Raw genomic sequence first — 16,577 nt, 5'->3', positions numbered from 1 at the left:
AGTGTCGTAGTGCTCCTTTTGTTCTGTTTGTAGTGAAGTCATTCACCCGTGCTCGTTCTTGCCTGTGAATACACATGTACGTATGTTTTCAGCACTTTAATAAGAGAAAAGCCTCACACATCGATCCCCTCAACCGAGGACTGGTGGGGACTGATAGGAGAAAATCAGCCCATACTGGCTCACTTTCATAACCCTACAGGGGAACAGGGCTTATACTCCTGCTCTATATGACCATAGTATGGAGGCTGCATGCCATGCACACAGATGAACTAGTCCTGGAGATTTAATACAATTGTGTACATATGGTTTGGGCAATTTCTTTAGGTACGTTAAAACAGTCATTAGCCAAGAACGAATTTCACTGATTATTATAGAGACTATGTTGCCAGATAGGAGGCGTCTCAATGCAACTGAATCGGCATGAAGTGGTGAAGCCACTTTGGTAAGGAACGAAATGGCTTCCCAGACATGACCAGGAATTAGTTGCTTTGCGATTGTAACTTGAGCAAGTCTCTTCTTATTTAGGGGGTCTCAGTAGTGGTGTATTAACAATGTGAGCTGCTGTTGTGATTAGCTGAGGAGTGAGCGCTGTGTGAGACAGTCTGACTGGCAGAGACTTTGTTTACCCCACACACACACACACACACACACACACACACACACACACACACACACACACACACACACACACACACACACACACACACACACACACACACACACACACACACACACACACACACACACACACACACACACACACACCACGCATGTGAAAAAACACTTGTTTGATGATTCACCAAGTTTGCAGGTTTACTCACAGCACTGAATAATCTGTCTCTGCAGAGCAGGTATTATATTAAACAATTTATTTTCATTTACTTCCAGGCACTAAAATATCCGGTGTCCTCATTACTTTGTGATTAGTGGAGCCCTCTGTGGTTTTTTTCCCCGAAGTGGCAAGGAATGAGCTATAAAGGCAGCTCTGAAATGTTCAGTAATGTAATTAAGTCAATAATGAATGAGCTGGTTGATATTAGTTTACATAAGAGAATCCACGAGACTTATTTACCCTTGTTGCTGTGGGGCTTTCCCGAGCTCCAAACATCAGTTGGAAGCCCGTTCATCTGGCTACATCGACAATGAAATGTCTTTCAGATTTAACGTTTGCTATAATCCTATGTTTCTTTTTTTTCTTCCACATTTATATAAACTTGCATTGTGTCTGTGGGAAAGCAAGCAACAGGGGGTTAATTAAAGTTGTCCAACCAAGCTAAACTAGACTTGAATGTGAACAAACCTCAGTGTTGCAATATTGTTTAATAAATATTTCACATTTTGATATTAACCCCCAATATTGCACCGTATTTTTATTCCATTATAAAGATTTCAAATATTTGCTCAGTTCAATGATGATTATTCGTGCTACGCCTTTTGTTAAACCGAAAATCCAACAAAAGTTAGCTGGACTTGAAAATATTGTGTAGACGTCGCCATAGTCTGCACTGCACATTCAGGCATGTTCGCACAGCAGTGGAAAAACTGTATTTACGGTTTACTAGTCATTTCAGCAACAAGGTCACCTGCAGCATTTCCATACAACACGTTTCGTTGGCGGGGAGATGCCCGGTGTATTATACCAAGACTGTGCTGAAATGGCACCACCTAAAGTCGGTATCTGTCCGAAATGGATTCATTTCCATCTATTCACGGGTTGTTTTATGTCATGATCCGGCAAAAGTTCCACCAGAGTGCGTATCATTACAGATTCAGCGCATGGCCCAGACTGAATGTGTCATAGAGGCAGAAGTCATCATGGTACCAAATCTGGGATGTGTCACTTTGCAAGCAAACAGTGGAAAAAATGCTGCTTTTCTTGACAGTTGATATGCTTCAAGACCCTGCCGTTGAGGGCTTACATAGAAAGCAATGGCTGTGATGTTTTCGATGGACAACCTGCACCGGTGTGTGTTGGCCTTATATTTCCAGCCCAAAACGAGTCATGTGGAGACACCGGTCACGACTTTCAGGGAATGGCATTGCTCCATATTGTGCTTGTTGTTGTGTAGTGGTGCTGCGGAACAGTTTCTTTTTTTTTTTTATCAAGTGCTGTAACTAAAACATGTGGCCATGGAGCCAGGAACTTCTAAATTGGACTTCAGATCTGATAATGCAGCTGTAGACTCGACGCCGTGGTCGGTTTTGATTAAACAAAAAGCCACAGTGCAGCTGGTTTCTCTTCCATCCCTCCCCCACAAACAACTCGCAGCTGGATGAAATGGCCACGTCTGATAGTACGTTAATGAATAAATCCCATTCTTAATGCAGCGGCGACTGAGATCACTCATGATAACATGATTCCCAAAAATCGGAATCTGGGGCCAGAATGTGTTTTCCACCCAGTGAAGTGAAATGAATACTTGGCAGTCAGCAAATAACGCCACATGCAGAGAGAGATTCACTTTGCCGCTTCGTCCTTGTTCGCCGTCTTCCTTTGATACGAAGCGTTTAGAGGCTTGTCGGACTGGCACACATAATGTGACACGATTCTCAAAGTTGAATATTTTCAAACATTTACCTACTGCATGGAGCTGCCAGATAACTTTACGATGGATACAGAGAGGGGCACGGGCTGTCATTTGCTTATTTGCTTGTTTGGCTTTGCACGAAAGGAAGCAGTTTGTTTGTGATCAGCTCATCTAACGGGACAGTAAAAGGTGCATCTTCACTCTGATGTTCACAAAGTTGCATCTTTTGCAAAAAACTACGGGGAAGAAAGAGACAGCGGTGGCAGCTCAGAAATTATTATTTAGCTATTCATAACATCCCAAAAATTGCTTTTAGGGGTTCAACTCAAATTTTAATTGAATAATCAGTGGATTATGTTCTCCATTACATGATTAAGTCGTTTGGTCTTAAAAATATCTCAAAATTAAGAAAAATGTTGAGAAGTGTTTCCTGCTGAGGCTGACATGCTGCTACAACAAAACATATTCAGTTTATCGTCACAGGGGACTAAATGACCCAGAAAATGAGCTGGAATAATAGATTTTTTAGCATTAAAAGGAAAAACAACATGCATCGGTAAACACTTTTTTTATTCCCCAGTGTTGAAACATGAATGCATCATAATCTTTATAGCCCTCATCTAAAAAATTTTAATCACTTGGAAGAAAGGTCAGTATTTTGGATGTGCAATTCCAAAGTTTGTCCAACTTGTTTAAGTGTAAAGTTGGAATACAGTACATCATAAAAGTGTTCGTATCAAATGCACTTTTAATTAAATCTTTGATGGTCAACAGAGAATGTTCCTAATATACCAAAAAATAATCCAAGTCCTTAAAAAGAAATGTCACTTCTTTGAACAAAACAGGTGGATTTTAAGGTTGAAGGTTTTCAAAAACGCACGGTTTTGATTCTATTTCACTTGTAAATAATTAAAAATAATTGAGGATATGTGTCCTTGAAGGATAGACAGGGATGATGATGATATCTATTTAAATGGAGAGCTGTGACAGTGTGATAAAACTAGTTCCGAATGTGAGGAACTGATTCTTGTTCCTTATGTTGAATCTGGTTCCAAACCACAATGCTGTGAAAAGGCCTGTTTTTTGTGTTGTGCTTTTTAGGAGGCCAAAAAGAAGCATAAAGTGATCCAAAGCTCTACTAGATTAGCAAACTGTGAACTTTTTGTTAAATTTGCTGCTTATTGGAATAAAGAATAAATCCTCTGCCTCTAGTACCATACGGAATTGCAGCTTCTTATTTTCCATTTTTGATATCATTTCTTTACATCTTGTTGAATCGTATCATATCGCACCAAATCGCATTGTTTAGAATTGAATCGCCATCACATCAATATCGAATCGCATCGAATCTCCACAACCCAGTTACACCAGTTATACAAAACTAAGGTGATGTATAAATGCCACCACTCCTATTAGTATTCATAATCCTCCATCACCAACATCAAAAGAAATTCAGAAGCCTTCCAGTGAGACAGCCAATAGTCAGACACACGTTTTGCTGTAGATCCCAAGTGTTTAAGATAAGATTTTGTTTAATTATACACATACAGTATGGCAGTGAAATGCAGCAACTTTCCACCAGGCTCATATAAAGTTTTAAAAATATTAACATAAATAAAAACACATAACCGGGAAATAAATACACAAATAAGATCAAATAAGAAAAGAAAGAAAAACAAACAATACAACCTCTCCCCGCCTTGGTTTTCTTGGACTTCTCAAGTCTAACTTGGACAACCTCAGCCCACAGTTTGTTCTCTGGCACAACCCCAAGAACTATCAGACTCCAGATTAGGAGCCACTGATCGACAGCGCTGTCCCAGTAAGCACTACTAATGCTAAATCCCAGTCATTATGTACTGTAGACCTGGAAGATGAAGCTGCTGTTGCTCGTTTGGGGACAATCGCAGAGTGCCAAGGCAGAGCATTTGCTGCAGGATCTCGACAGTAGAGCTGGAATTTGATGGTCTGAGCCTCCTGCCCCCTCCATCACGTCTGCAACGAGTGGATTTATGTTTGTTGCTCTCTGTCTCCGTTCTCTCCCTCCATCCTGTGACCCCAACCGGAACAGCCGCGAGTCTGAAACTCTGAGTCTGCAAGTTTCTTCCTGTTAAAGGGGAGTTTTCATTTCCACCGAGTTCTTTGCTTGCTCTTGGAGAATTGTTTTTTTCTCTGTAGAAAGTGCATTGCGTTAACTGTATATTGAATTGAATTTGAAAAGTTATCTTTTATTGTAATTATCAGATGAAGACTACACGCTTGCTATTTTATCAACATATTCCAAAAGAAAAGTATACCGGCGTCAGTCACATAGCAAAGACGTGGGTTCTTTTTCAGATGTTTTAATCGTTCGTCAAGCAAACCAAACTCCAAACCCCAAAACAATGCACAAATTGCTACATAAATGCATAACCAAAGGGAAAACGTAAAACATACCACTTTGGCCTCTTTATGGCTAAGGCAGGGATTAGATTCTTTTCTTCTTCAACAGTCTCCACAAATATACGTTTCCTCTCAAGTCCCGAATGCCACTTTCATTCATCAGTAGCCCGGAAATATAAATACAAGGACGAGTGTACACGCCCACATTACACCAAAACCAAAATACCCAGCGGATTCTTAATCAAACAAAACACGTTTGTTACGAAAACAAAGAAATTACATTTGCAATATCATACAAGAAATAAGAAATGAGTAAAAGCAAATATAAATTAAATACTACAAACTTAATCCTAATGCAACAGTGCCATCTATTGGCATGAGCAAAGGTTGTGCAACATGACAGCCTTCACAAAGCTGAATAATTCCACTGAAAGGTCGACAAGTGGTGTTTTGAAGGAAATGTCTCTGCTGTAACAGCATATAAAATAATAAATAAATAAACATTACTCTAAATCACACAAAGTGTGACAAGCGGCGACCAAAACAAATTTGAATGTATTACCGGTACCTGCTTTGTTTCTGACCCACACTGGGCAACACTCCCGGAAGTTAAGAGACGCATGTAAAGAGAAAATCTCTTGTTTTCAGTTCAAAATCAATCACAACTTCTCAGTCATTCAAATAAATCAGTTCCTCTCTTGGGAATAAAGAATCCAATTGTTTATGAGAATTAGAAGTTGGATTGGTATGAAACAATATGTACCGTTAAGCATGAATAGTATCTCGTTTTCGTACAGCATTAGATTTTTTGTGTCAGGCTTTCCTAAATTCAGGTACTTGGAGTTTATGGGTAATTGGACGCTTCATTCTTGGGATGTGATCTGAAACGACTGCTCGACCTTCAAGCCTGAGCTGCTTTTTTTTTTTCTTTTTTTTTTTTTTTAATTGGTTAATACAAACATAAAAGCTTCAAGATGTTTAGACGTTGTGCTTATTGGTATTTATGATTCTGATAAAGATCCAATCTTATAATCGATAAATGTAGAAAAAGTAATTCCAAAGATCCCGTTTTATTGTCGCTGTATTATCCTGCTTACAAAGTGAGAATACTCTGACATGCACAATATATTTTGATGCAACATTTAATAAGTGTCTGGCTTGTGGAAGCAGGATGTGATCGGAGGGTTCAGACAATGCCGCAAGCATTCGAGTCGAAGAAGAAATAAAAAAAACCGAGCGGGGCGTTTTGGGAGGTTGGTTTAGTTTTGGACTCAAAATGTGTTCTTCCCACTTGTGTTATGTTTCATTTTCGGAAGCGCCACCACTTGATTTGTGTGGTTCATCTTGGAAAATGCAGTCATGAAGAAAAGTGGATCACGGGGAATGAAATTACACTCGGTGCCGAGTCATTTGTTATCAGCCGAACAGTACGAAAAATACCAAGTCTGATGAGCGAACTACTAAATCTGAGGCTTTTCTGATAACTCCACTCCATTTCTTCTCTCTGGATACTAACTTGTCAGCGCATCCAATTTTTTTTTTTCTTTTTGCCTCTTAAAACTTATATAACAATGAGCCAGTGTCCTGCAGGAAATGATGTATTTTCAAAGAAGATGACACGTCTCCCTTTCACAGGAGTGACGAGTGAAGATGGATTTTTTTTTTTTTTTTTTGCATGGGAGAACATCCTACAGTTTATCTTGTCGTGATTATTACCTCACTGGAGCCTTTTGATCCCTTCAGAGGAGGTGAAAGTGCAGGCTGATGTTGTACTCGCACCACGATGAAAGATAATGGCTTGAACTGAAGAGGTAAATGTAACTTGAAAATCATCTCCAAACATGAAGCAGAAATACTGGGGGAAAGAAACTGGCTCAAAATAATGAATCATTAAATGTTGAATTACAATTGCAAATACATCAAATGTAGGCACTTCTAGTGGTAAATTGTGGAATGTGTGATTTTGATTGGCATACTTCTATTGTATTGGCTTTATTGCATACAAATGTCACACAGTGTGTTTCTTTACACACTTGAATAAATGAGATATTGAAACGTAATAAATACTAACATATTAACAAGAAAAGAGAAAGTAGAAAATATCAGAAAAGTACAAATACAGAATTATTCTCATATTAGAGCACACGCTGGCCTCCTTCAATGCATATATAGTGGTAACAATGTCTGGTTTTAGTTTTACCTGGGACTTTAAAAGCCATTTTTACGGCAGTCATGGATTGGTGTTCAGTAAAACTCTCATTTCATGGTGTGAGCACAAAAATCGCACACACACACACACCCACACACACGACTTATCTGTAATTTACAGACATTGACAGGAGCAAGGCCTATCAGAATGAGGAAAAAATTAATAAAAACAAACAAAAGCAGCACCGTGGAGATAAGAGCCACGTTTGCAAGTGTCATTATTGACCTGGACTGTAATTGCAAATGTGCCATCAGTAAATCAAGAAATAAACTGCACTTGTGTCTTTACACACAGAGTAATTAATGAGATATTTTACTACTTAGCCTGCCATATTTACACTTACAGAATCTTAAAATTTAATTTAATTCATGCCACTGAGTCAAGTTAAATTGACCAAATCTAAGAGGATTAACGATTGTGATACTTCTTGTTGGATTTAAAAGTGAACACGTATTTAATACGTATTCAAACAAAAGCTTCAAGCTGAACTTGTTCATGAAATACATGGATAGTGCAGTAAAATAGCAACTGAGGCTCGTTAATGATATTTTGGGTTGAAAACCGAATAGACTGCCAAGGAATTAATCACAGCAATGACCTGACAATTGTGTATAGCGTGCACGCTTCATGGCTGAGGTGTCACTCCAAATACCCAAGCACCCATGTGAGCTGTTTTACCACCTCCGACCCCCCCCCCCCCCCCCCCCCCAGGACCCTGAGGCAGCACCCTGATCTGGGGCACTTGTCATGTTTACTAGCCATGTGGACGAAAAACGAACACAAATGAAACGGTCAAACTGAAGATCAGCCTAAATATTGGCGAGTATTTTCGGATCCCTCGCCGAATGTTTACGTCATGAGCTGTGATTCGTCGCCCACATGACCCCACCTGTCGGCCAATGGCTCGGCGGCTTTGCGTGTTCTGTCGGAGAAAGGGAGGATATAATATTTATTTTCCATTTTGCTAATCTTTTGTTAGCAGCCGAAGGGGCGGTCATCTATAAGGCGCTGCATGCAGGTAAATGACTTGGAAATGATAATTCAAGACATCACTGATGGGTTTGATATTCTTTTTTTATTTGGGGGGGGGGGTGGTAATTATTTCTAAATAGCACATATATATTGCGAGTATCCCACCCCAGGCTCCCCGATTATTTTTGGGTGGATAAGAACGATAAGTGGGTCAGACACAAATTAAAAAAAAAAAATTTGTGAACTGACCATAATGGATGAATTGTATCTGATGTGTTTATTAGACCTACACGGTCAACATATGTCCTGCTGAATACAATCCTATTGCATATTTTACATTTTCTCAGATCTTTTGGTTTGAAGATGATTACACTGTTTGCAGCTATGTGTGGTAATATCTTGCATATGAGTCTATGGTAAAACATGAGGTACTGACCAGCTTCTTTGTGGGATATATGAATTTCAGGTCTTGATGCACCAGAACAATAGAAGTCTTGCTACTGATATTAAAGCGGTGCGGACTGTCTCCCGTTAGCACTGCTACAACTATTAGCTCCATGTATCTATCTAGTGACTTTGTAGGAGAAATGTATGCCTTGGAATGAAACAGTGAATGCCTGTATTGTCTAGTTGAGTTAAAATGGGGACAACTGCTTGTTAACGTAGCTCATTATCACACGCACTGTTAAACAGCTAGCGCTCCAAGCTAATCCTAGGTGGCAGAGGAACAAAGCAAGGAGCAGTCGGCTCGTGACCGTAATCTAGGTTGAGCTCTTAACCAGGCTGAATGATTGGAGATGACGGGTCACAGCCTGGTTTTTCAAAGGCTGAATGGCGGCTTGCAAGCCGAGGTGCTGTGGCACCTCTCACTGCTCCTATTTGGCTCATTTCGCTGAAATGAATTGTCTCACCAGAAACCATTTTGAAATCCTAGAAAAGCACTTTTGTTTTAGGAGTCTGCTAAAGAAACGCATATAGTGTCCTAAACAATAATGACAGTAATTTCTTGCCCAAGGCTATGATATGAAAAGGTGCCAATTGTCAGGAAGTTGCCCTCCATTGTCTTCTTCATTACATTTTAAAATAGTGTGTTTTTCTGGCTTGTATTGTAGAATTCTTAAAAACCAATCACTCATTGAAATACTGTTTGTATTGATTTTTCCGTCAGTTCCTAACAAAGTACACTTTAAAGCGTATAGATTTAGTAAGCTTTCCTTTTTCAACTTGCTTCCCTACATTGACATCCTGTCAAGAGAGAAAAGTAAATGGTAAAACGGTGAATGGACTTCACTTGTATAGCGCTTTTCAACGTGTGAGCAGTCCCAAAGTGCCTTACATTGTTAATCACATTAACCTATTGACACACGAATGGAGGCTGTGACCACGTACGGCACTGTCACTCCATTGGGAGCATTCTGTTCTGCCACTCCGTTACCCACTGCCTTTTCCACGCCGTTATCAGCATTAGCTTTCAGAGTCTCGCTGCAGACTTGAAAGTGCATCAACTTTGACTGTTTCAATGCTGAACTGTAGGTGTTGTGGTCACAGGTGGCCTTTGCCATTCGTGCACTCGTACAAGTACTGACATATGTGTCATTACAGAGAACAGGATATATACCATTAATAGTAGTTACAGTGGATGAGCAGTTTGAAACATATTTGCCTCGGTGGCAATTTCATATTATTCAGAACAGAATTTGTAAAAATATAGTTTATAGTATAGTCATAGTTTTAATTAAAAAAATTTTTTTGCAGGATAACAAAAAACCATCATGCTCATACTTTACTCATTCCGGTCCATTGAGATCCAATTAAATGGTTTCCAGTCTGAGAATAACAGACACATGACATGCTCCTCTGTTGGCGGCCAAATGTGAAAATGTTCTTGGAATATGTATTTTGAGGCAATCATGGTATTTTCATGTGAAGGAGAGAGTCTGCCGGCTGGTGTTTTTGAAGAAAGATGTTACGACACAATGTGATGTTTAATATGTGTGAAATTTTGATGAAATTAGTGGGTTGTTTAGTGCAGATTTTGGTGCTTTAGAACGTGTACCACCGATTTATTTGAGTAGCATTGGGCTATAATTGTAATCCTTTTGTACTTCTGACGTAGCGTCATTTCCATTCATGCCTGACATCAACAATTGAGCTCCATGTTGCCTCTGCTGCATTTTCATGGAGCGATAATGGCATGTCTAAAGTACTGCTTGGCCTTGAGAGCACAATAAATGGACATGAGGAATGACAAGCTGGACATTCATACACACCATGTCAATGGTTGGCAAAACCCCACAATCAGGTTGTTTTTCTCTTACTTTTTTGTGGCTTTTCAAAGCTCATCACATGTACTTGGTAGAGATGGTCTGTGATGGCTGAAGTGGTTCAAGAATTCAATATGACATGATGAAAAAATGGAAGTGTAGTGAAAAGCAAATAGGATTTAGTGATGATTTCCAGGGTTTAGTGTTAGAATCTAAAACCAAAAAGTCAATATTAGTCCTGAAGGTTATTTTTTTTTGAAGAATGTCAAACCAACACATCTTCATGACCCAAAATGGAATTTGCCTTTCTTCTACATCAGCTTCATTCCTTAATGTTTTTTTTTTTCTTTGTCGATGTTTCGATGCTGCAACCTGAGTGCTTCCCTCTCCTTTCTGCAGTCTGAAAAGCCTGTTTCAAACACCTGACAGTTCGTCAGCCGCTGTTGGCGTTAATTACAGCAATTATGGGTTAACAGCTTAATGTTTGATGGGAATATAGGCCGAGCTTTAATGCCAAAATTTAAACAATGAAGCAACAAAATACCTGAAGGCAAAGGTTTAAAGAATATTTTGGTAAATTTGACATGCGATTTTTTTTTTTTTTTTTTTTTTTAAATGTGAGATTTTTTTTTACAGCTGAAGAATTTCTGCAAGCTGCTACGAGAGTATATAATAGTAAATGTACCAGCTTTGTCACAATAGGGATTCAATTCTGTCATTTAAAAGCCACATTTACACTGAAGGACTGCTTCGTGTCATAACAGCATGTGTTAATGAAGGTCTGCGGATGTGTTGACACCATCATATACTGGCGAGCATAAGAAAGAGTAGTGACTTTGTGTCTCAAGTGAAAATAGCAAAATTTCATTATGGGTGCATATCTGAAAGTGCACCACTCTCTCTGTAGACAGGGAAATTGCAACTTTTCTGAATTGCATACGTTCTCAATCAGATTGCGTATCAGTGATCTCTGATTTATGTATCAATCACTCAACTTCACTTTTAACTTTACCAATTAAAGCGCATCAAAGGTATCTAGTTGCATGGACAAAAAACTATTGCTTCGAGGATGTATAACAACTTTTTAATAGATGTGTTTAATAGCTGTTATGTTGCAGAAAGTCAGAGCGTTATCAGTTAATTTAGGCGCCGTTTACATGACATCGTTTAAGTGAAAATGGAAAAATTTTCCTTGCAGTTTGGGTATGAAGAGCCACTGAAAATGCAACTTTTTGAAACGATTATAGCGTATTGTTGTTTGCACGCATGTCTGTCTGGTTTCATTATAAAAACAAGCAACAGCGCACTCAGGTGGCCAGGCATACTATGTAGCTGTCAGTGTGTCAGCTGCTGCAATGTAAACACACCACTTTTTTTTTTTTTTAAAGTAGGTGTTGTCATATGAAACGTTGTCATGTAAAGGGGGCCTTAGAGTTGTGCAATTTTGATGTAGCTGTAGGAAGGATTGCATTAAGCGCCGTCAAGTTTCACTTGAACGAGAATCTTCAAAAACGCTATCAGTGTTTCCCACAATACAGAAGTTCAGATGATACTCAAGCTAATGCGAATACACCACAGACTCGGAAGCACAGAGTTGAACATGCGTTTAAACAGGAGAAAGCTTAATTAAGCAAAAATATCCCATTTTGTTGTTTTTCTTATAGTACAGCCAGCAAGCCATCTCTGTTAATTTACAGCACACTTTGAAAAGCTTGAGGCATTTAGAGAGGAGATGCAGTGTGACTGAGCAGAACACAAGCAGCGAGAATAAGAGAGCGTGTCGTTCATGTACGGTGGAGTCACATCATTAGGAGCTTTATAGACCAAGAGGGGAATCTTGGATTGTGCCCTGAAAGAAACAACCACTCAAAATAGGCTATCTGGAACTCAAAAGACAGTGATCTGATTTCTTTTGTCCTAGTTTGAAATTGTCCTGCTGAGTTTTATGGGACCACACCAGGTTTATCCCAATTTTAAGTCCAGGGAGAATTCAGGCCAGACATGGTCATGTTTCTCTGAAATTATCTCGGAAAAACACACCCATCCACTTAATTGGATCTACTAGTGCAATCTACTGACCAAGTGTATCAGCTTTTTTGTCAAACAGTTTTTAATATCACAGGATTTTCATTTTAGAGGTCATACTGTAGTAGTGCAGTTTTAGCTCATCTGCTCTGTGTTATGTGTTTCTAATATCAATCTATCCCATTAATACACTTCGGAAACCCACAAACACAATCTACTTTCTCAAGAAATGTCTTTGACATGTTGAGACAATTATGCGTCTGTTAGCACCAACAACCTGCAAGCACAGGATATACTTAAAGCTTTACATCATTATTTCCTTGAGCCTACGCTAATGGATTTTATTGTACATATTTAATTAAAGTTTTCAGAAAGGTGTTTTCCAACAGAGTGTTTCACCCTGAAATAATGTAAAAGTAAAATAAGCTTAGAGAGATTAGGTTATATGGCCTTTTCTTTTTTTCTTGCTTTTCTGGAGTCATTCACAAGATTCTCAGATACTCTGAACTCTTTCTGCTACTTTGTTTCTATGTTCTGAAGTATACATTACAATTTTAGGTTTAGTGTTTTCCTTTTCTCAAGATTTAGCTTGCACTGTCAATTAATTATGGTATTTTTTTTGTTAAAGTAGCAGGATTGTGTCATCAATCAGTGACATCTAGTGGTACTAGGTGGTATTTACCTGTGTTTCGTTGATAAGGGGCTCCTTAATAAAAGTCACATGATCAGCCAAGCAACATATAGTCTAGAAAATATGGTCGTCATTTTGTGTAAACCTCTTTTTAGTTAATAAACACAGGAAATAAAATTTCAGCATGTGCTCGTTGTTGTTTGACTGAAAATGAAAGAAAAATTGTCTGGGAAAAGAAAAGCTGCCATTAATTGGCAGTATGTATGTGTACATTGGAAAATGTGTAAATTACACTTTTTGCCACCTCTTCAGCAATCATTAAGAGTTAATCCTAAAAGGTAGAAAACCACATCGAGTCCTGCTGGAACTTAATACATTTTTAAAAAGCAATGACGGTGCCCAATAAATCTGTTGTATTGTTTTAAGGCATCGCCTGAAGGAGCAGCAGTAAACAGATAAGGACAAATTTAATAAGAGAAACAATTAGTAAAGCAGTGAAAATTATTGCATAATAATCCGTGCTTGGGGCATGATGCCAGCTTCTATACAATATCCACAATGCAACTGGGGACCAGAGCACTTTGGCTGACTGTGGTGACAGACGTTGGAGCTTGTTAGCAGTTTTAGTGGTGGCGTAAGCCCTTTTCACTGCAGACACTGATCATTGGACCTGGAGCCAATTTGACACATCACACGAACAGACGTTTTGTTTGTCATCTTTTTAGGCATTAGCTTTTCTCACTCCTGTTGAGGTGTTGCCAATTCTCCTTCATTAAAAAAAAAAAAAAGTATCACCAAAAGGTGCAAAAAAATCCGACATGCTCCAAGTTGACAGTTTTGCTTAAGATTTATTTGTTTCGACAGCACATCTATCATTCTGTAATAACCAGATGAATTTAATTACTAAGCAATATAACGGAAGGCTGTAATTAGTGTCCTCCCTCCTATTAATTATGTAAATTTGAACAAATATTAAAATCATCTGATGTCCCCATCCAAGAGCCGGTGATTTTCAGTTCCTCAGCCTGATTAGAATCTCTCACCAAAAGCCTGCTATGCCAGACACAAGTTTTTAAAGAATTCCTAATGAAGCAGAGAAGGACACCCGCCACGCTAGGAGAATCATACAGAGCAGACATCAAGGCGCTGCTGAAGATCACAAGGCACTATTTTGGTACCGAGCAGCTACATATCAGCCGTGTGAGTGGCCTGTATTCTCTGAACACATTAAAGTCAGAAAAATGTAACACAAAACCTGCAACAGAATTCAAATAGTGCCTTCACATCAGATAAGTTGTCTTAGTGAAAGTCTCGAATCGCTGACTTCCACACCTCAAAGATGGGCAAGCCATGCAGTAACCCTGCAAATATAATCTCAATTCAAAACCACACCGCAATCGCTTTGGAAATGATCATATTGATTCATGGATGATGCACTTGAACTGCTTTGAATCAAGCATCAATCTTTATTTGAGCCTCAAATAATTGCAATGTCAGAGGGTGTAATACCTCTTTAATTTTCACATTTCTCTAGAACTTACACATTTTATAAATGAAAGCAGTAGGGGTATCTCCTGGGCCACACAGAGAAACTGCTCCCGACTCGTTTCCTAAAGATACACTCTTGTAAAGTTTGCTAAATGTCATGTTGCATTTGATTTAATAGAGGATTTTTAACTTTTCCCCTTTTGTAAACACGTCTTATAATGCATCTTGTAAAGGCTAAGAAATGTACAACATAGCCACAATCAGGCAACAATCTGGATGGATGGATGGCGCCACCTAAAGCCTCATTTACGTGATGTTTTCAGGTGAAAACACAAATCTTCCGTATGGAACAATGCAACCATTCGGAAGGACTGCTCCAGTTCTTTGACATGTGCGTGTAGATGGATAACAACAGCAATGGTGGCCTTGAGAGCGTCATGACTCCCAGTCTCCTGGGACTTGGTACATTTATTGTTGAGAGTCACCCAGTAGAGCAACTCAACCTGGTCGTCTGTACATACAAATGATGGTCTCCTCATCATTGCTAGTGTTTATAGTGTAGTGTTCTCGACGTCTATGAATGTGTGGCGTCATTATAAAAACAATATCACCAACTCGTGGTGTTCACTTGGTAGAGTTCACACACAATTTTATATGCATATTCATCTGGTTTAAAAAAACAACAACAAAAAAACAAACCTTTTCCACCTCTTCATTTTAGTCTTGTATCGCTTCAACTTTGTCTGCACTGGAGTTTAAGAAAAAAATGTTGACCTTATACTCCAGATTCACAGAGCAATACTTTTTATGAATCATCTCTGAACAACTCCTCCCAACAATCTCTGCGGCCACCATCAGCTACACCCGACCGAATGTCAGAGGTCACAATTAGGCAGCTGTGATGTGGCGATGGGGCCTCAGCGGTTTCCATACAGATCATTCCTTCATGACACCGGAGAATTTATGCAAGGTTGTCATGCTGCTGAACCAATTTGGAAGCAATTTTTTACCTCCTCCATGGTACCATGCGATGGATGAAAATCTCCATCTAAAGTGCCCAAAACTTCCCCACAGCTCATCAGTGAGTGGAGTAAAACTTGAGTTTTGGAGCTCACTTGTTTCACCCTGTTTACTGCCTAAACTTTTAGCACAATTGGGGCAGTTACGCCAATTTAAGCATCTTCTCTTCATCTTTGTTTTTCATGGATTAATATTGTGGTGTGAGCACAACAACAGCAGTAGCCTCAGGTTGTGTCTGGCTGGAAATTAGAACCTGTAGTAAAACAACCCTCTGAGAAAAAAAAAATATGGAGATTGGGATGGAAACTCTCCAGGGGCTGTGTGGTGAAAAAAGTAAAACACTCACCGAGCAGGTAACGATAGCAGGACGGGCCATTATAATGGGTGTTCGGAGGAGGAGTCGACACATTGACGTGAAGTGAAAAGATACAAAGTCGTTGCATCACAGCCATCAACCCTTACAACTATTTATTAACCAATCCTTCAAGCATTATAAAGGTGAACTACTTCACGTCACGTGCAACCTCTACACAGAACCTCCAGGGGTGAAGGGACTGCTATGCCCTGCCTGATGCACTGTAGGCCCATCATTATACAGCAACCCGAGGAGCTCATTGGTGGACTGAATGCCAAATCCTCATCCAAACACACTGGAGTGATGGAAATACCAAGGAAGTGGTGTTTTACACCAACTGAACCTCATCTGTTTTTATGTGTACATAGCCCATGAATAAGGCCAACGCAAGGTTCTAGGAATGATCGCATGGTTTTCTGGACCCTCTTTGTTCTGGACGTTATGCGTGAAGCCACTACACTGCCCATTAAGCAAGGCCCTTTGCATCACATGATATAGGATATTGAGGGGTCAGAGCTAACTTTTAAATTATGCAGAAACTGCTGCTTTATTATGCCTTCAAGGGTCCTTCCAATAAGATTTGCATAGCATGAACGTAAGAATGGGCACATTGTAAAAAGAACATCAAGTCATGTCACAACTTGTTCCACACAAAAAAGTATCTTTGACTTTTCAGCACAGACACCCATGAAGGGAGAGGAGT

The sequence above is a fragment of the Blennius ocellaris genome (assembly GCF_963422515.1).
Source record: "Blennius ocellaris genome assembly, chromosome: 6".
Lineage (NCBI taxonomy): Eukaryota > Metazoa > Chordata > Actinopteri > Blenniiformes > Blenniidae > Blennius > Blennius ocellaris.
The sequence above is the reverse complement of the archived record's forward strand: the minus strand, read 5'-3'. Positions refer to the sequence as shown.